This window comes from Triturus cristatus, chromosome 6 (assembly GCF_964204655.1).
Source record: "Triturus cristatus chromosome 6, aTriCri1.1, whole genome shotgun sequence".
Taxonomy (NCBI): Eukaryota; Metazoa; Chordata; class Amphibia; order Caudata; family Salamandridae; genus Triturus; species Triturus cristatus.
In genome coordinates this window covers 1,897,083,353-1,897,105,484 of record NC_140589.1, presented here as the reverse complement: position 1 = coordinate 1,897,105,484, position 22,132 = coordinate 1,897,083,353, and the positions used below count along the sequence as shown (strand labels likewise).

At 48.0% G+C, this 22,132-nt stretch overlaps 1 protein-coding gene across 1 annotated transcript in view; it reads right to left on the bottom strand.

Moving 5' to 3' along the window:
• The window catches only part of LOC146822351 (uncharacterized), a 56,477-nt gene extending 55,151 nt beyond the window's left edge, over window positions 1-1,326 (bottom strand). Inside the window, exon 1 of the mRNA XM_085613439.1 lies at window positions 1,228-1,326. The gene's annotated coding sequence lies outside the window, so the exon portion shown is untranslated. The remainder of the gene's footprint in view (window positions 1-1,227) is intronic.
• Between the last annotated feature and the right edge of the window lie 20,806 nt (window positions 1,327-22,132).

The window sequence follows — 22,132 nt, the reverse complement described above, 5'->3', positions numbered from 1 at the left end:
CAGGTATACCTCTGCAGAGGCGCAACTAGAGCCAAATTTGGGGGGGGGCAAAGAAAAAATTTCGGGGGGGGGGCTGAATCTTTAAGCAATAGGCAGAGTGGAGCTGATTTCGGAGGGGGGGGGCTGAATCTTTAAGCAATAGGCAGAGTGGAGCTGCATGGGCTCTTAGAAGGGGTGAAACAACAGCAAGGCCTCATTAACATACAAATGTTCTTTTAAAGACCTGTGAAGTGCTCGGGTGCGGTTGTGTGTGTGCCCGGGAAGCTGCCTCATTCCGGGCGCCACACACGACGGGGGGGGGGCTGAAGCCCTTTGAGTCCAATGGGTGTTGCGCGCCTGTACCTCTGCACTGGACCTTCCTGCTCACTCGATCACCTCCTGCTCCTGCACTCGCTTGAGGACCCCATACACAGCTTTACCTCTGCACCACCCCTGCCTGCAACCCAGATCACCCCCTGTCCCTCCCCACCCCGAGGACACCATGCACAGCTTTACCTCTGCATCACTCCTAGCTGCTCCATTACCCCCTGCCCCTCCCCGGGGACCCCATACACAGCTTTACCTCTGCACTACCCTCGCCTGCTCCCTGATCACCCCCTGACCCTCCTCATCCCCAGGACCCCATACAAAGCTTTACCTCTGCATCATTCCTAGCTGCTTCATCACCCCCTTCCCCTCCCTGAGGACCCCATACACAGCTTTACCTCTGCACCACCCCAGCCTGCTCCCTGATCACCCCCTGACCCTCCTCATCCCCAGGACCCCATACACAGCTTTACCTCTGCATCATTCCTAGCTGCTTCATCACCCCCTTCCCCTCCCTGAGGACCCCATACACAGCTTTACCTCTGCACCACCCCAGCCTGCTCCCTGATCACCCCCTGACCCTCCTCATCCCCAGGACCCCATACACAGCTTTACCTCTGCATCATTCCTAGCTGCTTCATCACCCCCTTCCCCTCCCTGAGGACCCCATACACAGCTTTACCTCTGCACCACCCCTGCCTGCTCCACAGATCACCCCCTGCCCCTCCCCACCCTTGAGGACCCCATACACAGCTTTACCTCTGCATCACTCCTACCCTGGTTACCCTTGAGGACCCCATTCACAGGTTTACCTCCGCCTGCTAACCCTACCTTTATAGTTTCAATTAACGCGCTAAAAAATAGGTCTTATTCGGGGTCATTAGTACAGCTAAATTCCATAAAATCGAACTGCAAAGATACCTCGTGCACTTGCTCCTGCACCAGTGACCTCCAGCTCTTTACTGTCTGCAGCAAACCCTCGATTCAACTATCCGTGCGCCCATCACTTATCCTGCGCATGCGCAGAGTCCTAACCTCAGACACTATCACGACTTCTACCTGACCCTATGCGCATGCGTGGAACCCTATCCCTCAGACCCAAACACTAGTGACCGATTCTCAGCGCATGCGTGGTTCCCTTGCCTCGACCCAAACACTAACACCTGACTCTCAGCGCATGCGTGGACCCTGCCCGCTCAGACCCAAACACTACCATCTGATTCTCAGCGCATGCGTGGATTCCTGCCTCTCAGACCCAAACACTCATAACAGACTGTCAGCGCACGTGCTGATCTCTACACCTCAGCCCCAAACACACCTAGTAAAGGATCCACAGCGCACGGGCAGATTTTAACTTCCGGTCTGCCGCACAACGCATGGAAAAGTTGATCTGCGCATGCCCCGCAGCGCAGACGCTGCTTTACTCTTCTGGAATGGTGCGCGTTTATTTTATTTTTTTGCCGTTTTATTTTTCGACAATTTAAGTGGTTTCCTTTGCCCAGTATCACAGCACGTTGTGTCGCCCAACATCACAATATGTTGATTTGCCCAAGATCACCTGAAGTTGAGCCACGCGAAACTCGAACAACGTTCTTTAGCACCAAAGTCGGCAGCTCCTGGCCCTGGCACCACAATCTCTCCGACTATCACTTCAGATTGCTTGTGTGACATTTTCATAATTTCAGTGTAATTGTAAAGTTGGTGGTAGTGTGGGTGAGCCTGCTGGCAAGGACTACACTCACGCCTTGCTATTGTGCACTGTACTTTATTATACACACATATATATATAGGAGCGCCGGAGCGGAGCTCCATACAGTTTCAAATCGGCGCGTTTCTGCCGATGCCAAAATGGCCGCTACCGGACCTCCGCTGACGTCACTGTCATGCCCAGGCCAGGGGCACTAGGACCCTGGGACACAAGGGCAGAGGCCAAAGGACACTGGACACCAGTTCCGGTGAGGGAAGGGGGCAAGGGGAACAAAGGGCATTCCAGAGCAGGACCTGAGGGCGAGAGGTCAGGGCCCACAGGTGAGACGACGAACAAAGAATACCTGAAAGCTCTGGTGTGGCTCGCGTGGTCTGTGGGGTCGGGAACGCGACAACTGGCGACGAAGGTGCGTGATCGAGTGCCCAGCAGAAGATCGAAGTGCGACGGTCTGTCGCGTCGAAAGACACCGTAATCGAGACCAGGAGCCCACCCTGGCTCGTGTGTGCAGCCACTGAAAAAGACACGGCGCGGGAGCCCACCCCGACTGTAATCGAGCGCAAGAAGACTGCCCTGCATCACCCGGTAAGGAGACTGAAAAGCCGAGTGAACGCGCGCTGTTTGAAGCGCGTAATATCGCGAGAAGAGGGCAGGGTCAGGCAGAAAAAAAGGACATTAAGCATTTAGAAGCAGCGGGCGGCCATTTTGAAGTCAGGCAGCGCCCCGATTGGAGGGAAAGTATCGCGAGATCACCGGCGGCCATTTTGAGGTCAGGCAAACAGACCAATAGGAAGAGAGAAGTCAGGCGATGATAAAGAAGTGCCAAATAGAACAGCAAAAGGAGGAAACAAGCATTTGCCTCGGCAAACAAGCACCAGAAGTGACTAAAGGTGGGTGTTTCTTTGAAGACTTGGTCCTGTGAGGCTGTGGCTGTATTTCTCTGCATCTTTTCTGCCGACCTCGCAGCACCCGCTCCGCGGGTGCTGCTTCGTGATCTGGGGCAGAGGCACGTTGGACGGCTAGAAGGAGCCGAGTTCCGTGGGCTCCTACAGGAAGCTTGCATCAGGGCTGCAAGCGTTGCAGGGACTCCATCTCCCAGGAGCCCCTGCCTGACCTAGAGACATCACCTGGTCCGCTCTCCCTGTTGCTCCGCCCACGGCCCACCTGAGGGGTTTTCTACCGCCTGCCTACACTCCCTGCGTGGGTGTTTCTTTGAAGACTTGGTCCTGTGAGGCTGTGGCTGTATTTCTCTGCATCTTTTCTGCCGACCTCGCTGCACCCGCTCCGCGGGTGCTGCTTCGTGATCTGGGGCAGAGGCACTTTGGACGGCTAGAAGGAGCCGAGTTCCGTGGGCTCCTACAGGAAGCTTGCATCAGGGCTGCGAGCGTTGCAGGGACTCCATCTCCCAGGAGCCCCTGCCTGACCTAGAGACATCACCTGGTCCGCTCTCCCTGTTGCTCCGCCCACAGCCCACCTGAGGGGTTTTCTACCGCCTGCCTACACTCCCTGCGTGGGTGTTTCTTTGAAGACTTGGTCCTGTGAGGCTGTGGCTGTATTTCTCTGCATCTTTTCTGCCGACCTCGCAGCACCCGCTCCGCGGATGCTGCTTCGTGATCTGGGGCAGAGGCACTTTGGATGGCTAGAAGGAGCCGAGTTCTGTGGGCTCCTACAGGAAGCTTGCATCAGGGCTGCGAGCGTTGCAGGGACTCCATCTCCCAGGAGCCCCTGCCTGACCTAGAGACATCACCTGGTCCGCTCTCCCTGTTGCTCCGCCCACAGCCCGTAATCCTCCCTACTTATTGGATACAGCATCCCGCTGCGCGGGAGCGTCGCCGGGCGAAGCCCGGGCCAAGGGCGGCCCGTTCGTGACCGATCTTGTCCGGTCCGGGCCCCCCCTCTTGATTCTGCTGCTACATTTTGCTATCTCTAGCGTGGGGAGATGTCTTGTCGTGAAACCAGGAGCAAGTCTTCCCTAGCTGGAGCGGCCATTTTTGGAGGTATGGAGAAATTTTTGATTAGAGCTAATACCCTCATTGACACTGAAATAAACGTTCCTGAGAAGCGTTTATCAAAGGAATTATCGGCCTTCAAAAGATCTTCCCTTGGTACTTTGGCTAATGCTAAAACCCCCGAACGACTTACAGAGTCTACTAACAATGCTGCGATGGGCCCTCTTTCAACATCTACTGTGACCAACTTGGCGCCACTTGATCTGGATATTTTGGTTAACGAAATTCTCCCAGAAATTGATATGGTCCTTGATACTAATGTGCCCACTCCCTCAGACTCCGTTGTCACTTGTGATACTATACTAAATGGAGTTATTGAAGGGGTCGCAACTAAATGTAAAAGGCCGTATAACTCGAAACCTGGTGGCAAATCTAAACCAGCCAAACATAAACATGATACCATCAACCCCACATCAGGCCTTTCTCAACACACACCTAGTTTGGACCTCTCTTTAGAAACTTTGTGAGCCCTCTTCAAATCCCTTTTATTCCCCCTAGAGTCTAAATTGGAACGCATAGAACTCCGTCTTACCAACATTGAGAAAACCTCTGCTGCTATATTAGCTACTAGATCCCCCAAGTCCAATACTTCTTCAAACCCCCAAATCGTTCCTACTAACCTAGGTAATCTAGGCCCCTCCTTAGTGAATGATGCCGCTCCCCCTTTGCGTCCCCCAACGGGCAATCTAGCCCCGATTCAAAATAGCAACTCTAACATTCCCCCTTTGCTACCTGCAGGTCCAGTCCAATCTATGACCACTACTAACGGGGCCACAACTAATGGCCACATAGCTTCCCCACCCCCTGATAAGATTGTCCCTAGACCATGTAGGCCTGACCTGCCCCCTGAAGCTAACCGCTTCATGGTAGTTCTGGCCGGTGTTCCTCCCTTAGAAGTTGGAGAAGCCGAGAATTTTCAATCTCTTAAAAATAAAGTCATTAAATGGCTGAACTGGAATAGACCCCTCCCGGCCCACCTTCATAATGAAATCATCTTGGTTAGAAGAGTACCTTGGCTGGGTAAAACTAGAAAGACTATAATCGGGGACTGTATCATGGTGAGCTTTAGAGACCCCAGAACAGTCTCGCACATATGTGCCGGGTTTAATAGATCCTTCGAGTCCACCATTCAGACGCTGCCAGTGTCTTTTTTCTTTACCCCTATCCACTTGCACCATGATCAAGGCCGAGATAATTGGACGAGGGTTGAGCGGAGGGGTAGATTCCGTGGGTATGAAGCAAGACCGGCCCTGTTGTCTCCGGAGACTCCTTTCTGTGATTTTAACCGATTTAATTGTCTTAACGGTTTAGATGGAGTAGACTGACTATCCACATTATATTTCCCATTTTGCATCCCCCCTGCTACTAGTAATAGTTTAATAGCAGTTATGGGTAAAAGTATATCTATCGATCCAGCCTCCGTAATGCCCCTCACCCCTACCCCTGCACATTTACTATCCCAGGGAGTTGACTCCTCTGCCCCACCCCACCTTCTTGTATCTATGGTTTCCCTTGTTGTTATCAGGCCATCACTGCAATTTACTAGTATACCGGAGGTTATTGAACTAGCTCCATGTACCCCCGGCTTCAAATTTGCTAGCTGGAATATTGCTGGCTGGAGCCGGCAAAAGTCGTCCCTGGGCTGGAGCGAAATTCTTTCCCAGTTTGATGTCTTATGTTTACAAGAGACCTGGGTAACAACTGATATCATCCTTGATGGATTTGTGTCATATAACAACCCGGCACAAAGGTCCAATATGGGCAGGGCTAAAGGGGGGCTAGTAACTCTACTTTCTGTGAACCTCTCTGTTCGTGTGAAATCGCACCAGACTGTGGGTTTTCACTCGCAAATTTTAAGCATGGAACACAAAAGGGGCCATGTAACCCTACTGATTAACCACTATAACAATTTGTTTGATGCTACAAATACCTCAGTTTTGGATGAGTTGGATGTAGCAGTGAGAAACATCTGCAAAGGCATCCATAAACCTTTTGATATCATCTGGGGAGGGGATTTTAATATTCGTACTTGCCCCCACTCTTTCACCAAAGTTTGTGGGTACGACGGGGATAATGGGGAAAACCGGGCACATTTTATACACTCACCATATGGCGACTCCCTCAATTCCTTTATGCTTAAACTGGATCTATTGATACACTCCCCGGCTGCAGACCATGAGGGTAACCCTGTACCAACTTTTGTAGGAAAAAACTTGGCTTCTGTTATTGACCATTTATTAGTTTCTGTTCATATTGTTCCATTTTGTATGGTTCCTATTGTTGTAGATTTTGGAAGTAGCGACCATAATGCCATCACCATGTCGATTTCTATTTGGGGGTTTCCGGTTAACATCCAGCGTACGATAGTAGAAGACTTAACCCCCTGTAGGCAGAATGGTATTCGTATCAAATGGCGTGTGGATAATTCCGAGAAGCTGCAGCATAAAATTGTAGAAATGGGGTCTGTAGCGATACTCAAATGTTTGGACCCAGAGGCTTCCCCCCAGTGCATTATAGCTGATTTTCTGGAATTGGGTACCATCATAAAAAGATCCCTCACCATCACCAAAGGCATAACGAAGAAGGCAGCTACCGGTTGGTTTGATAACGTGTGTACCAAATCCCTCCAAGAACTTAAGCGGGCACTTTCTAAACAACCCAGAGACAGGGAGGCCATTATATACCTCAGGCTGTTATACAAAAAGCACCTAATACGTAGAAAACAAGAGCTAAGGGAGCTTGCCTGGGACGATTTGACTAAAGCAGCAGTATTGCGTGACAGTAAGCTCTTTTGGAATACGGTTAATAGCCCTTTTCTTGTAAAGGAAGATTTCCCTATATTATCAGCACAGGTTAGCGAAGATAATTGGGTATTATATTTTACAGAAATCTTTGACTCGGCTAGGGAGGACTGTGCTAGCCTTTCTACCGCCCTGTATGAACCTAAGCTATCCCTGGGTATTACCCTTCAAGAGGTGGAAATGGCCATCAGCCAGAGCAAAGGGGGGAAGGCACCGGGACCAGATGGGGTCCCAGTTGACCTGTATAAATCCAACCCGGCACTTTGGAGCCCGCTCCTGACCCAGGTGTTCAACGCATCAGTTAGTGATAGTACACCATCCACCTGGAGTGAATCCATAATTCTACCGATCTATAAGAAGGGAGATAGAGGAGAGGCTAAGAACTACCGCCCTATCTCCCTTCTGGATTCCTCACTCAAGATTATGAGCAGGGTCCTACTGGTGCGACTGGAGGAATGGGCGGAGGAAAATAAAATTCTAGCTGAATCTCAATATGGCTTCCGTAAGGGTCTTGGGACAACAGAGCAGTGTATTAATCTCGATCTTATCATCGGGAAATACACTAAAGCGAAACAGGGCTCTTTATTTCTCTGTTTCGCTGACCTCTCAAGTGCCTTTGACCTAGTGGATCATACTTTGTTATGGTCCACTATATTGGGAATGGGAGCCCCCCCCCAGCAATAATATATTTCCTGGCCAGACTTTATAATAAGCTATCAGCCCAGATCTGCTTTGGCCAGGCAAGGCTGTGTGTTGGCCCCGTTGCTTTTCTCCCTTTTTATAAACTCCATGGAGTCCGAATTGAAGAGGGTACATGCAGATTCCCCACAGGTTGGTGGTCACCCTGTCCCGGTCCTGCTATATGCAGATGACACGGTTCTACTCTCGCGTACTCCGAATGGACTCCAAAACCTTATGAATTATTTGTACGACTTTATCATGGGGAGAAAACTAAAAATAAATAACTCTAAGACCTTCATTATGGCCTGCGGGAAACGGATGAAACGTTCTAAACCATTTCATTTTAATAATCATAGAATTGAGGTAGTGGACAAATTCTGTTATCTTGGCATAACTTTTAATAATAGAGGAACTTGGGCACCTGAGATTTTAAATGTGAATACCAAGATGGGCAAAAGCTCCTCTCGAGTATTCCGCTTTGCATTCAAATTAGGCAGTCGTCGCATCCCTGACATGTTAAACATCTATAGGCATAGATGTGTATCTATTGCCTTATACGGTTCAGGTATATGGGGCTACTGTAAACACAGGGATCTACAAGTTACAGAGAACCAGTTCCTTAAAAGACTCCTTTGCCTTCCCTCCTCGGCATCCACTGAACTAAGTCATAGAGAGGTGGGCCTTGATTATCTTACAGATCTAACGGGATTGAGACCTCTTATGGCTTGGAGGTCAATTTGGGCTAAGGATGAGACAGGATTTACCAGGCAAATCATTTTAGACTGTCTTCGGTTGGATAATGTCCGTAAGATCCCCTGGTTAAATTATGTTTCATCTTCCTACAGTGAAATTTTTAATCTTGACATTTTTGATGAGCCCCTGAGCGCTGTCACTATACCTAAAAAGGAGCTTAAAAACGTTTTTCTAGGGACCAAATCTAACCTGCGTAGTGTTCAATGTAGCCTCTCGCCAACCCATGCTTTTTACCACTCTAACATGTCGGTTGTCTCGGGCTTGCCTATGTATTTAAAAGCCATTACCAAACAATCTCACCAGTTTGTTCTCACTAGGTTAAGATTATGCATTGCCCATAACCTGGTGGCCTTTCCACAGATGAAAATTTATAGCCCAACACCTTGCCCTTGTGACGGCTCAACTAAGCAAAGCACATTGCACTTTATGCTTATTTGCCCTTTTTATCTGCATCTTCGTCTTTACTATCTCAAACCTGTTTTTAAGAAATACTTTGTGTTCACTACTGCCCAAGCGATGAAATTGTTATTTGGACTTGATATGTTGGACATTTGTTTCTTTACCGTTACCTTTATATTAAAAGCTGTCACGCATAGGAAAAGCCTGGTGTTCTAACCGTGGTTTTTCTATAAACATTAGATTGTCTGGCCGACATACTTGATGTCATTTAAGCTGCTTCGTTTACTGTAATATCTGATGTATGTTCTGTATTTTATTCTGTATTTTAACAATGTATGCTTTTATGATTGTTTTTAATAATCGAATAAAGCTTTGAAATTTGAATTTGACTAAAGAAGCACTGGCAAAGGCAAATAAATAAGCACCATAAGTGAGAAACAAGCATTGGCAAGGACAAACACAGAAACACCAGAAATAGAAAACAAGCACTGACAAAGACAAATAAAAAGACCAGAAGTGACTAAAGAAGCATTGGCAAGGACAAATAAAGAAACACCAGAAGTAGAAAATAAGCTTTGGCAAAGGCAAATAAAGAGGCAGCAATAAAAGAAAAGGATGGCAGAAAGACAAAATGCGCAATATCGGAGACCACTACCATTTAACCCATCAGAGCCACAAGCAGGAATACGGTGGGAGAAATGGATTAGGCGTTTTGAAAGATACATGGAAGCGACTGACGTGACAGCAGCGAAGCAACTAGGCCTATTCCTAAACCTAGCAGGGGATGAGGTTGAAGACCTACTAGTGACACTGCCAAAAGAGGAGACTACCACCTACGACAAACTAAAGGCGTGCCTGACAAACAAATTTGACCCGCAGAGAAATGTTGATTTTGAGCGATACACTTTCACGATCGCTTTCCAACAACAAGATGAAACGCTGGATGACTTCGCAACGAGACTGCGAAAGCTAGTAACGCACTGTGAGTTCGACAAATTTGATAACGAACAAGCCATCAGACTGCGCATCATAGAGGGCTGCCGTGACACGGAATTTGGCGCAAGAATTCTAAAAGAACCAACATCTTTAGAAAACATCCTATCACTAGCAAGAGCGGAAGCAAGAGCAACAGCACAAGCAAAGGAAATGGAACGAGGAAAGGAACGATCAGTGGACCAAGTGCACCGAATGACAAACAACAACTGCACAAGTGGATGGAAAAAGGACAGAAATGGCCAGACAGTGAAGAAACGACCGGAAGGAACGTGCTACAGGTGCGGACTTGAATTTCCACATCGAGGGCCGTGTCCGGCGTTTGGTCAGACTTGTCGGAAATGCAATGGGAGAAATCACTATGCCAGTGTGTGTCAAGGAATGCAATTCAGGAATGACAGAGGAAGAACAGAAAGACCACGAGTACCAGCCAGCATGCATGTTCGACACGTCGACACAGGAACAAGGAGCCCCTCAATAGGATCAGAAGAAGAAGAAGAAAAAGAAGAGGGATCGACGGGACGACTATACCTCATGTCGGATGTCACTACTGAACAAAATGAGGAGGGTGAAAGCAGAGAAAGCATATGTCTGGTAGACAAAAGCAAGATCAAAAAGACAGAATCGGTGACAATAGGTGCAGGGTCACACAAAGCAAAGTTCTCCTGAGACAGTGGCGCGACTTGTAACATCATGTGTGTGTCGGAATACGAAAAGATGAAAATAAAGCCAAGCTTGAGGCCGTCCCGAATTGAAGTCTTCACCTGGGGGTCCCGAACACCAGTAACAAACATGGGGAAATTCACAGAAGAACTGACATACAAAGACCAAAAGACGAAGGAAGAAATTCATGTCTTAAAGGGCGAAATCCCAGCGCCATGCCTTTTGAGCAACATCACGGCTCAGATGATGTTTTTTTTTTAAATGACTTACAATATATCAGACAAAGGAAGCATCCTGAATGAATACCCCAAACTACTGCAAGGCTTAGGGAAGCTAAAGCGGCGGCAAATAACACTACACATTGATGAAACAGTAAGGCCGATAGCGCAACATCATTGGAGAGTACCAATACACCTGCAGCCACAGGTAGAAGAGGAATTGGATGCATTACTAAAGCAAGACATCATAGAACGAGCAAAGGACCAACACCATGGGTGTCTCCGATTGTGGCCGTACCAAAGAAAGATACGTCAAAAATAAGAATCTGTGTCGACATGAGGACACCAAACAAAGCAATTGAACGCGAGAGACATCCCGGACCACACCTGATGACATGATCAGCTGTCTAACAGGCATGAGGCGATTCTCTAAACTAGACCTGTGCAAGGGATACCACCAGCTAGAACTAGATCCTCAGTCTCGATACATCACAACGTTTTCCACACACCTAGGCCTGTTCAGATACAAACGTCTGAGTTTTGGCGTATCGTCGGCTGCAGAAATATTTCAAGAGACAATACGACAAGTAATAAGGCCGCTAAAGAACAGCCTAAACTACAGCGACGACATCCTGGTGTTTGGAAAACCAAACGAGGAGCACGACAAAACGCTAAGAGAGGTGTGCTCTCACCTAGAGCAGGCGGGTCTGACACTAAACAAAGAGAAATGTGAGTGTGAGCGAGACGTACTAGTATTCTTTGGCCACATCTTCTCCAAGAAAGGAATGCGACCGGATCGCAACAAGGTAAAAACGCTGGAAAGAGCACAACAACCAAGAGACGTGGCAGAAGTGAGGTCATTTCTTGGCCTGGCCAGCTGCTGTGCAAGGTACATTCAAGACTTCGCTACAGTAAGTGCACCACTGAGGGAACTAACAAAACAAGGCCAAAGTTTTGCATGGACTGAAAAGTGCAGCAAAGCGTTTGAGGAGATCATAATCACCGTAACAGCAGTAGACCACCTAGCATACTTCGATCCGAGGCTATGCACTGAACTGACAGTAGATGCCAGCCCAGTGGGGCTAGGGGCAATACTGGCGCAACACCAACCAGGAAAAGACTCCCCAAGACATGTAGTAGCATATGGAAGCAAAAGCCTATCGGATGTCGAAAAAGGATACTCCCAGCCAGAAAAAGAGAGCATGGCGGCAGTATGGGCATGTGAACACTACCACATGTTCATCTACGGAAAACCGTTCACAATAATAACAGATCACCAAGCGCTGATAACAATATATGGAAATCCACATGCAAAAATACCGCCCAGGATAGAGAGGTGGGGGATACGGCTAATGGACTACAATTTCAAAATAATACACAAACCAGGGAAAGAACACAATCCTGCGGATTATGTGTCAAGGCACCCCCTGCCACAAGCATCTCAAGCGACAACGATGGCGGAGGAATACCTAAACTTTGCACTCAAACTCAACACACCAGCAACGATATCAATGGAAGAACTGGAACAGGAGACAAGGAAGGACCCCACCATGCAAGCAATAATGAAAGTGACGAAACAGCAAAGGTGGAGGCACGTCAACAACAACAACTGGGAAGAAGGAGTGAGAAAAGAAGAACTGTTCGCATTCAAAAAGATCAGCGAAGAACTCTCCAAAAGCGAAAACGGAATAATGATGAGAGGCACCCAAATTGTAATTCCCCAAACTCTGAGGAGAAGGACAGTAGAACTAGCATATGAGTCACATCGAGGGATTGTGGCAACAAAAAAAATGCTACGAGAAAAAGTGTGGTTCCCGGGACTGGACAACATGGTGGAAGACACCGTGATGCACTGCCACATCTGCCAGCCAAGTAACAGGTCCCCCATCAAAGCCGGAGCCACTGCAAATGTCCAAACTACCAAAGGCAGTGTGGACAGAACTGGCAGCTGACTTCTATGGACCGCTGGAGACAGGAAATTACCTGCTGGTAATAATAGACGAATTCTCCAGATTCCCAATAGTGAGGCAGGTAGCTTCGACGTCAGCAAACGCAACACTGCCAGTCCTGGATGACATCTTCGCAGCATGGGGCTCACCACAGACACTGAAGACGGACAATGGGCCCCCATTTTCAGGCGAAGAATTCAAAAGATTCATGGAATACCTCGGGATCAATCATCGACGAATAACTCCCCTATGGCCACAAGCAAATGGGATGGCAGAACGGTTCATGCGAACAATCAAAAAGGCAATACAAAGAGCAAAGTTGACGCAGATCTCAATAGGACAAGCTCTGTGCGGGGTCCTAAGGGATTATCGAAACACCCCGCACAGCTCCGCAGGAAGGTGCGCCGCGGAACTGGTGTTGGGGTGATCAAGCAGGACGAGGCTGCCACAAGTGAAAGAAAAGGAAAGCATACAGCGACATGACATAGCAACGAGAGACACCCAAGCGAAAGAAAAGATGAAGGCATATGCTGATCGGAGAAGACACGCGGCAAGCACAAAGATAGAAGAAGGAGACACTGTGGTAGTACGGCAGAGACAAGTGCGAAAGTCAGACAGTGTTTTCTCAAGGGACCCACTGACAGTGACAGGAGTCAAAGGGCCAATGATAACGGCTTCAGCCGGGCCATACCACATCACTCGCAACAGCTCGCACTTCAGAGAATTGAAATCAAAAGAAGAGGAGCTGCCAATAGATGGGCTGAAGGCAGAGACACATGAGGAAAGAGATCAAGCGGACGACAGAACGCAACGACCGAGAAGAGAATGCAAGACTAATTGAAGAAATGTGAGGAGACAGAGGTCCGTGGAGACACTACCTCTCTCTCTCTCTCTCTCTCTCTCTCTCTCTCTCTCTCTCTCTCTCTCTCTAAATACCAAAAAAAAAATACAAAAAAAAATGTGTGTTTGCAACAAGGGGGGAGATGTCATGCCCAGACCAGGGGCACTAGGACCCTGGGACACAAGGGCAGAGGCCAAAGGACACTGGACACCAGTTCCGGTGAGGGGAGGGGGCAAGGGGAACAAAGGGCATTCCAGGGCAGGACCTGAGGGCGAGAGGTCAGGGCCCACTGGTGAGACGACGAACAAAGAATAAAGAATACCTGAAAGCTCTGGTGTGGCTCGCGTGGTCTGTGGGGTCGGGAACACGACAGTCACACACAGTGTGCGCCCGCCAACTAGACCGCTACACCACATCTACCCCTTTATAGCAACTCATAACATAACAATCCCCCTAAACTTATACAGTCTTACTTGCTGTCCATGCTGAACTCCCCGAACCTCCGGGGCAGCATGATTCTTCTGCCGCACCGTGTCCACCTACTGCTCTTGCCAGTTTTCGGAGTGGTGGTGACATCTTCCAGGCTGGGTGCCTCTTCACTGCTCCTAAGTCCTGCGTCTCTCCACTCTTCCAGCTCTGTCCCCTCCTGGGTGTTGGACGCCTGTCCTCTCGTTTCCTCACTCTCTCTGTGTCCTGTTCCCGCCCGGGGACTGCTTCCTCCTTCCTTGGGACTCTCCCTTTCTGCCTCCGGGCTCCTCCTGGCGCTGGCTGCTCCTGTGTCGTTTGACTCCACACTTGTTTTCCTCCCGACCGTAGGTGTACATCTCGCCATGCGGTCTTGGGACCATATCTTCCCATCACTGAGAAGGGCTGACCTTGAATACGGTTCCATCACTTGAAACGGGGGGGTGAACTTACTATCTACTTTCTTCCTTTGAGTAGGCAGTTTGACTCTCACCCATTCCCCTTTCTCGAGTGCGACCTCTTTGGTGTTATGCTTCATATCATAATGCTCCGTGTACACTGTCTGCGCTCTCTCCAAGTTCTTGCGTACCACCGCTGGGGACCAGTGGCTTTGCACCGTGAGACGTTTCCAGGCCACATTGTCCTTTGTGAAGGGTTCTCTTCCTCTCAACACGCGGAACGGACTGTACCCCGTGGTGGTGGGCGTTATCCGATAGGCCCACATCAGCCGTTTCAACTCCTTCTCCCAATTGCCTCCTTGGCTGATCGCTGCCTGCACTGACCCCATGATCACCCGGTTAAATCTTTCCGCCGATCCATTTCCTGCTGGGTGGTATATCGGTGTATGTCGTATTGCGATGCCGTTCCTGTCCATGAAAGTTTCCCACTTACTTGATGTGAATTGCGGGCCATTGTCACTCAGGATCCCTTTGGGTATCCCTTCTCTTATGAAGACATCCGTCAGGAATTCTATTGTCTCTGTTTCCACGTTATCCGCTACGTGGACTTCCGGCCACTTGGAGTAACGGTCAATTACCACTGTGATGTATTTCTGGATGTCATTCGTGTCCTGTTTTGGTCCCAGGATGTCGATGGAAATCTCTTCCCAAGGGTTTTTCGGACATTCGTATCGCCCCAGGGGCAGACGTAACACTTTTTGGGTCTTGTCCGCATTGCTACATTGCTCACACGCCCTTACATGGCGTTCTACTGCTATGTCCATCCCCGGCCACCAGTAGTCTTCCTTTGCTCTCCATTTAGTCTTCACTATTCCTAGGTGGCCCTCATGTGTGATGGACACAATGCGCTGCCTCAATGAGTGCGGCGGGACCACGTTACTGCCTCGTAGCAAGAACCATGGTTTGTCTCCTACAGACAATTCTTCCCGGACTTCCCAATACTGCTTCAATTCTTCCTCCAGCAATCTCTTATCCGGCCATCCATTAGTTACATACGCCTTTACGGCACTTATTTTCTCGTCCTTTCCGTATTCGGTTTCCCAGTCCTGGGCACTTATTGCTCTTTCATGATCTCCTGCGAACGCCACCGCGTAGTCCTCCCATCCTCTTTCAACCATGGACTTCCTGAGACTTCTTTAGACGCTGCTCTACTCAAGAAGTCAGCCACTTTGTTCTTGTGTCCTGGTAGATACTCCACATCATATACGTAGTCCAGTAGCCTCAGCGTCATCTTGGCAATTCGTGGAGTGGCATGTTCATGCCCGCAGGACGTGAGGACCTTCACCAACGGCTTGTGGTCCGTGCACAACAGGAACCTTCCGCCCCACAGGAATTGCCGGAATCTCTCCATTGCCCACACTGCTGCAAGCATCTCCTTCTCAATGACACTAAATTTACTCTCATTGGGAGCCAGCGCTCGGGACGCGAAACTTATCGTGGTGATAACTCCCTCTGTGGTCCTTTGTGTGAGCACCGCCCCTAGTCCTCGGTCACTGGCGTCCGTGGTTAACATGGTTTGTGCATTTGGGTCGAACCCATGTATGGGCACGGTCTCGATGATATGTCCTTTCACGTTCTCAAATTCCTGTTGTTGTTCTTCAGTCCATTGGAACATGGATTTGTCCTTGAGAAGTGACCTTAAATGGTGGGTCTTGGAGGCAAAATGTGGTACGAACTTACTATAAAACTCTGCCATCCCTAGGAAGGTTCGGACGTCTTCCTTGTTCGTGGGCGTAGGGGCATCTTTTATTGCTGCGACGTTGGACGCTTTAGGTTCGATACCGTGTCTACTTATCTCGTGCCCTAAATACGTGACTTTGTTCATTCCGAACTTGCATTTGTCCCATTGGGCGGTGAGTCCATTTTGCCTTAACACGGTCAAGACTTCTTCCAGTTTCCTGTTGTGATCCGCTTTGGAGGTGCCCATCACCAATATGTCGTCCTGGAAATATTGGATGCCAATTTTCTTGTAGAACAACCTGTGCATCAGTTCTTGAAAGACTGCTGCCGCCGAGGCAAGTCCAAACGGCATCCTCAGGAACTTGTAGCACCCGAACGGCGTGATAAACGACGTCAGATGGTTGCATGATCGATGTAAGGCAATCTGATGGTAGGCGGACGTCAAGTATATGGTGGAGAACCATTGTGCCCCTTGAGTCTTGGCTAACATTTCATTGATCCTGGGAAGCGGCAACTTGTCCACCACAATGTTCTTGTTAAGTTCCCTTAGATCAACACATAACCTCACCTTCCCATTGGGTTTCTGCGCTACCACTAAGGGAGCCAACCATTCCGCGTTGTCGATCGCCTCTATCACACCGTTGTCTTCCAATCTCTGCAACTCTTCCTGTACTGCAGCCCTGGTTCGGAATGGTATGTTGCGTACTTTGTGGGACACCGGTTGGGCCCCCTCTCTGAGATGTATTCTATGTGTGAACTTCGCCATACGGCCGATGGAGTCCTTGAAAATTTCCGGGAATTCTTCCTTCCATCGCCGAGCTTCATATTCTGGTCCATCTTCGGCCATGAGAACTTGCATCTGCCCCCCTGGGTTCAGCTTCATTCCTAAAGCTCCCTGGTCTCTCCAGCCCAGTACCGATGGTCCTTTTCTGCCGCATACAGTTTCCCATCGCACATTCTGCCCCTGAACTCAAAAGATAAAGGGCAATATCCCACCATGGGTATGGGCTCCCCTGTGAATGTCACTGGATGGATGTCAGTGGGCCTCAAGTGATACTTCGTTCTCGTTCCAAAATCTTCCTCCCATATCTTCCTTTGTATAATCGTGTAGGGCGACCCCGAGTCGGCTACCATGGTGACTCTTACCCCGCCAATCATCATTTCGCACTTTGGCTTCTTGTCAGCCGAGCTCTCTATGCCCAGTACTTGATCTTCCACTATCAGGATCTCGTCATCCTCCTCTTCGTTCTCTCCTTCATCCTCCTTGCGTGTTCCTTGTGCCACGTACTTTATTTCTTGCCTCTGGGACTTCCTTCGGCACACCTTTTCATAGTGGCCCACTAGCACATTTGGCGCCAAATGCCGGGCATCCCGTGTCATTTGCTGTATGCGTGCCGCTGCCGCACCTGTAGCAGGCGTTCTTACTCCACTGCCGTTGCCCTGGTGGTCTTGTTGTTCTGGTATTGAACCTTTTGTAGTTCCGTGTTCCTTGTTGTCCTGCCGGTTGCTTGCTGTCCGTCGTCTTCCGGTCCTTCACCTTGCACACCGCTTGCTCTGGGTGGCTTTCGCGTTTGGCCGCTTCTGCGCACCTCCTGGTCAATTCTGCCTTTTTTACTAAGGCTACGACTGTCTTCAACGGTGCGTCGCCATTCGTCCACAGCTTCTCTTGAATGGAGGAATTCACCGTATGCATGATGATTTGGTCTCTTATCAGATCTTCTTGTAAGGTTCCAAATTTACATGTTAGAGCCAATTTCTGTAGGGCAGCCACGTATTCATCGACTGACTCCCCTTTATTTTGCTTCCTATGGTAGAAGTTATACCGATCTATTGCTGTGCATACCACCGGGCGGTAGTGGGCGTCTAGGTCTTCTATTGCGTGTCGGAACACATCATCGTCCACTGCTGGTCTATCCTCTTTCACCAGGTCTTGGTATACTCTTTGTCCCGCCGGGCCCAAATGATGGAGGAGAATTTTCTTCCGCCGCGTACTCGCGAACGGTGCCTCGCCCTCTTCTTCTAGAGCTGAGAGGTAGTTTAAGAAATACCTTTTCCAGTCCTCCCACGGCATCTCGGGTTCCCCGGCTTTTGCCAAGAAGGGCACTGGGTTCGTCAGCGAGAAGGTCTGAGCGCTCATCTTCTCTCCGCCGCTGGCGCGCCTTCTTCTAGGGGTGGAATTGTCGGGTGTCTCCGCCTCTTGGGCGTCCCTGCCCCTCGCGTCGTCTTCCTAGCTGGACTCCCCACTCTCCGAGTGACTTCCACTGACCTCCTCCAGGATGCTGGACACCTCCCTTCTCGGGGATTAAGGCTGGCACCTACTTCTTCCTCCAGTCGGCGTGGGTACTGTAGCCACGAGTCCGCCCTGCAGGGTGACCTGCTTCTGGTGTACCTGGTGCGCTGTGTCTTCCAGTCGCTGCTCCAGGGTGTACTCCCCGCTTCTCTGCCGCGCTCCCGTCTTCGTGCACGTGGAGTGTCCTGCTGGGCTCGATGCTCCCCATGTGGGCTGGGTCCGGAGTGCCTGTCACTCCCTCACCACCTCGTCGCCATTGTAAAGTTGGTGGTAGTGTGGGTGAGCCTGCTGGCAAGGACTACACTCACGCCTTGCTATTGTGCACTGTACTTTATTATACACACATATATATAGGAGCACCGGAGCGGAGCTCCATACAGTTTCAAATCGGCGCGTTTCTGCCGATGCCAAAATGGCCGCTACCGGACGTCCGCTGATGTCACACACCGTGTGCGCCTGCCGACTAGACCGCTACACCACAGTAATTATGAGTGACATTCAACGACTATGAGTGACACTTTCTCTCAAGCAAAATCAAGCAAGGAAGGCAAAGGAAACAAAGATCAGAAAGACACCCGGTTGAGCAGCGAGAAACTATAAGAAGATCTTAAACTACTGCAAAGCACCTGATGGTACTGACGCCAGCGACTCACTGCAATGCAGAGCTCTCAGCTGTACTACCTTTACTTATGCACCAAATTCAAATTTGTGCAGATAGTAGACAGTGTGATGGCTGCAATGTAGAGCTCTCCACCATCTGCTGGCTCATGAGTGACATTTAAATGTTTTCAATGTCCTCATGAGTGACATTTCAATGCCATATGTGGGACACTATGAGTGAGACTTTATTGCAAGAAGAACAAAGGCGTTACCTCACCCGCATTGAGATAAATTACAGAAATTACAGTTTTTGTGCAATGTAATGGTCTAGAAAGGCCCATAACAGAACTCAATATCTTTTAATTGCTCATTTAAAGGCATTATTTTACTTCCTTCTTCCAGTAAGATTAGCCTGGATTTTTAAAAGAGGGGTACTGAAGCCAAAACAGAATGGTGGTGTTGAGAGAAAACCTGAGTTTGTGTCCACCCGCCTTTAAAATTTTAAAATAATGTATGCAATATGGTGATGAAGTGAGAGGGATAATCGCTTGTGGGATAGTACGTTGGTTCCTGTACTCCAGCAGCAAGCTGCAGAGGCACTCATAAACAAAGAACACCACTGCAAGAACCACTAACCTTTGACTAAAAAAGATCTGCATTTCAGATAAAAAAAATAAGCCTAGCCTATTCTGAGAGGACTTCTTTGTCTCTCCACAGGTCACAAGCCAAAATGAAATGCCTCTCTGTACTTGAAGTTAAAGGCATTGAGTAAACGTAGTAATGCACTACTTCTAAAATATACAAGAAATGCATTGCATTTATTAGTATCCCAGTGTTAATGGATCCAGTTATCGAGTGCATTTATACATATTAGATGCTACTTCCATAATGAAAACATGTCTGCATTTTTCATAGTAACATTTTATTTTATGTTTCTTTACCAGTGCTTTCTTTGGTATCAATAGTTTATTCAGGGCCCCTTTTCTCTTCTACACAGCTCGTCATTGATGGATTCAAATCAAACGGCCCAGAGCTGACAGAGCAAGGACTAAAGTCTACAGAGCTCCTCAACTGGATGTGCTGTGAGCAGCCACGAATTTTGAATTGCTGGACTGTAACCAGCACATAAGGAGGCAGGCCTTAGTCTATGTCTCCAAAGTAGTAAGGAGAATGGTGAGGGCTGCATTCCGGAACAAACACACAGCAGCTGGCAACAGGAAAGGTGCCACCCCCGGATTCATTCACTTCTGCAAAGGTAGATACTGAGGCCCATGCCAGTCAGCAGCCATGGCGCTGCAGGGTCTCAGCTGCTCCTAATCAATACAGTCAGCTCAGTTGAGCGCAGCCCGCACTTGTACTTGACTTGCAGACTCAGGCAGGCTGCTAAAACGAAATTATAGTATCTTTGTGAAGATTGGCTAAGGCTTGCATTTGGTTTTTTGAGGTGTTAAACTTAACCCATCTCTTTTTCTTTTCCATTTCAGAAATTGATGACAAGATTGTTTTTTCAAAGATTATAACTTCCTTCGGGATTTTATTAGTGGGGGGACAAAACGAAGATTTTTTCTTCAGGCCTGTATTTTCAGCTATCTCTGTGTAAGGGTTTTGTGCGAAAAAGGTTTTTAACCTGATCTTACGACAGCCTTAGCCAATCTTCAAAAAGATACTTCCATTATAATCAAACAGGCCGACAAAGGCGGATCAATCGTCGTGTGGGACATTTTAGATTACACCTCTGAAGTAATGAGACAACTAGAGGACAGTAATTGTTATCAAAAGATTAAGAAAGATCCAACGGGGGAGCTACAAAATAAACTGTTTCCTGTGTTAGAAAAAGGTTTTCAACAAGGATTCTTGAACAAAAAAGAACTCGAATTCCTACAAAATAAAAATCCACGAACTCCACTCTTTTATGTTCTTCCAAAGATTCATAAAAATGAGTCATCACCTCCTGGAAGACCCATTGTCTCAGGCTGCGATTCATTGTTAGAACCTATTTCAAAATTCGTCGACCATTTCCTAAAACCATTCGTCCAGGAAGTGTCTTTATTCCTGCAAGATACGACAGACTTTATCAATAAATTGGATACATTAAGTTTTAATGCAGACACAGACCATCTAGTGACACTAGACGTGGTTTCCCTTTATACACAAATACCCCAGGATGAAGGCCTGGCAGTGATTAACCAATTCCTAGAAAGCAGACCAAGACCAACAAGAGTTCCAACAGAATTTATCATGGAACTAGCAAGTTTTGCTTTAAAGAAAAATTACTTTAATTTTAATGGAGACTTCTATTTTCAAATCCGCGGAGTTGCAATGGGTTGTCCATTCGCCCCAGAATTAGCCATACTTTTTATGGCTAAGTATGAAGAAAAGTTTGTCTATAATGACAATCCTTTTTCCATGTGGATTGGAAATTGGATGCGTTACATTGACGACGTCTTTATGACTTGGACAAGTACTGAAGATAACCTGAAACAATTCCACAATTGGCTAAATAATCGAACAGAAGAGATAAAATTCAGCATGAACCACTCCCTGATAAAAATTCCGTTCTTAGATGTGGAGGTTTGCCCAGCTGAAAATGGACTGGTCACTACACTCTTCAAAAAACCAACTGACCGCAATAAAGCTTTACACTTTGCAAGCAGCCACCCAAGGAATTTAAAAGAGAACTTGCCTTTTGGCCAATTCCTTAGAATCAGACGGAATTGTTTCTATAAAGACGAATATGTACAACATGCCAGCAAGTTGATAGACAACCTAAAGAAAAGAGGATACCCTAAAAAACTACTAAAAAAAGCAATGAAAAGAGCATGGTGGACCCCGCGGGAAGCTCTTTTAGAGAAAAAAGACAAGGCTCCTATAAAAAGGATAGTGTGTGTTTCCACTTTTTGTCCTAATTCTAATAACCTAAAGAAAGTAAATAATCAAAACTGGCATCTGATCAAATATCTAGATCAGTCACTGAATGAAAATCCACTCTTTGCATTCAAAAAAGACCGCAGTATTGCGAATCAAGTGGTAAGAGCAGCAATGCCAGCAGCTAAACAAATCTCGCTAAGAGATTATGTAGGACTTCCACCAATATCTGGTCACCATAAGTGCGGGACTTGTGCATACTGCGATTCGACGGAAGAAGGGACATTGTTTACTCATAACTCAATACACTGGAAACACGAATCTTTTACAAATTGTAGAAGTAGATTTGTAATATATGGAATACGATGTCCATGTAACCAACTGTATATTGGGAAAACAAGTCAAGAAATCAGAGCCCGGATCTCTCAGCATAAATCAAGAATTAATAAAAATATA